This window comes from Aotus nancymaae, unplaced genomic scaffold (assembly GCF_030222135.1).
Source record: "Aotus nancymaae isolate 86718 unplaced genomic scaffold, 86718_ANA_hifiasm-v0.15.2.pri h1tg000006l, whole genome shotgun sequence".
NCBI classification, from domain to species: domain Eukaryota; kingdom Metazoa; phylum Chordata; class Mammalia; order Primates; family Aotidae; genus Aotus; species Aotus nancymaae.
In genome coordinates this window covers 48,446,876-48,449,342 of record NW_026988417.1, presented here as the reverse complement: position 1 = coordinate 48,449,342, position 2,467 = coordinate 48,446,876, and the positions used below count along the sequence as shown (strand labels likewise).

Sequence of the window (2,467 nt, the reverse complement as noted above, 5' to 3'; positions counted from 1 at the left end):
CTTGAACCCAGGAGGCGGAGACTGCGGTGAGCTGAGATCGCGCCATTGCACTCCAGCCTGGGTAACAAGAGTGAAACTCCTCCTTCAAAAAAAAAAAGACTTAAATCTAACACCTCGAACTATCAAATATTACATGAAAACATTGGGGAAACTCTCCAGGACATTAGTCTGGGCAAAAAAAAAAAGTTTGCATAGTACCCCATAAACACAGACAACCAAAGTAAAAGTAGGATCACATCAAGTTAAAAAGCTTCTGCACAGCAAAGGAAAAAATCAACAAAGTGAAGAGCGAATCCACAGAATGGGAGAAAGTATTTGCAAACTACCCATCTGTCAAGGGATTGATAACCAGCATATATAAGAAGCTCAAACAACTCGAAAGAAAAAAATCTAATAATCTGATTGAAAAGGGCAAAAGATCTAAATAGGTCTCAAAAGACATACAAATGGCAAACTGGCATATGAAAAAATGCTCAACATCACTGGCCATCAGAGAAATGCAAATCCAAACTACAATGAGATATCATTTCACTCCAGTTAAAATGGCTTTTATGCAAAATACAGGCAATAATAAATGCTGTCGATGATGTGGAAAAAAGGAAACCCTCATACACTGTTTGTGGCAATATAAATTAGTATGACCATTATGCAGAATAGTTTAAGAGGTTCTTCAAAAACTAAAAATATAGCTACCAAATGATGCAGCAATCCAACTACTGGGTATATACCCCAAAGAAAAGAAATCAGGATGTCAAAGGCGTATCTACACTCCCATGCTTGTTGAAGCATTTTTACAAAAGCCAAGATTTGGAACTAATGCAGGTGTCCACCAACAAATTAGTGGATAAAGAAATTATGGTACATATACAAAGTGGAGTACTATTCAGCCATAAAAAACGAATGAGATTCTGTCATTTGCAATAACATGGATGAAACTGGAGGTCATCATGTTTAAGTGAAATAAACCAGGCACAGAAAACTTGGCCAGGTGTGGTGTCTCACACCTGTAATCCCAGCACTTTGAAACCAAGGCAGGTGAATCACTAGGTCAGGAGTTCAAGACCACCCTGGACAACATGGTGAAAACACATCTCTACTAAAAAGACAAAAAATTAGCAGGGCATGTTGGCAGGTGTCTGTAGTCCCAGATACTCAGGAGGCTGAGGCAGAAGAATTGCTTGAACCTGGGAGGTGGAGGTTGAACGACTCTGTCTCAAAAAAAAAAAAAGAAAGACAAACTTCACATGTTCTTACTTATTTGTGGGAGCTAAAAATTAAAACAATTAAACTCATGGAGACAGAGAGTAGAAAAACGGTTTCCAGAGTCTGGGAAGAGTAGTGAGCAGGATGGGGCGGGTAGTTGAGGGAGAAATAGTGATGGTTAATGAATACCAAAAGTAGTTAGAAAGAATGAGTGAGTCTGGGAGCGAAACCAATGCCTGGCTCGGAGCAGCAGCCGCTGAGGTGTCCCTGGCCAGTGTCCTTCCACCTGTCCACAAGCATGGGGAACATCTTTGCCAACCTCTTCAAGGACCTTTTTGAGAAAAAATAAATGTGCATCCTCATGGTGGGCCTGGATGCTGAGGGGAAGACCACGATCCTGTACAAGCTTAAGCTGCGCGAGATCGTGACCGCCATTCCCACCATAGGCTTAAACGTGGAAACTGTGGAGTACAAGAACATCAGCTTCACTGTGTGGGACTGGGTGGCCAGGACCAGATCCCACCTCTGTGGCGCCACTACTTCCAAAACACGCAAGGCCTGATCTTCGTGGTGGACGACAATGAAAGAAAGTGCGTGAAGGAGGCCAGTGAGGAGATCATGAGGATGCTGGCCGAGGACGAGCTCCGGGATGCTGTCCTCCTGGTGTTCGCCAACAAGCAGGACCTCCCCAATGCCATGAATGCGGCCAAGATCACAGACAAGCTGGGGCTGCATTCCCTACGCCACAGGAATTCAGGTACATTCAGGCCGCCTGCGCCACCAGCGGCGACGGGCTCTATGAAGGACTGCACTAGCTGTCAATCAGCTCCGGAACCAGAAGTGAACGCGACCCCACTCCCTCTCACTTCTCTTGCCCTCTGCTTTACTCTCACGTGGCAAGCCTGCATCTCGTGGTGTGAGCACCAGAAACTGCCTCCATGGTTTGGTCACCGTGTGCATTGCACCATGCTGTAAATGTGGCAGACGCAGCCTGCGGCCAGGCTTTTTATTTAATGTAAATAGTTTTTGTTTCCAATGAGGCAGTTTCTGGTACTCCTATGCAATATTACTCAGCTTTTTTTATTGTAAAAAGAAAAATCAACTCACTGTTGAGTGCTGAGAGGGGATGTAAGCCTGTGGGCACCTGGCCTCCAGGAGTCGTTGTGTTGGGACAGCCGGGCACGCTCTTGGCTTTAGAGCTGTGTTGAAATCCATTTTGGTAGTTAGTTTTTAACCCAAACTTAGTGCATTTTTAAAATAGTTA

General features: G+C 44.4%; 1 pseudogene; it reads left to right on the top strand.

The window, feature by feature from the left end:
• Positions 1–1,501: 1,501 nt before the first annotated feature.
• On the top strand, positions 1,502–2,018 carry LOC105709203 (ADP-ribosylation factor 1-like; annotated as a pseudogene).
• The last annotated feature ends 449 nt before the right edge of the window (positions 2,019–2,467 follow it).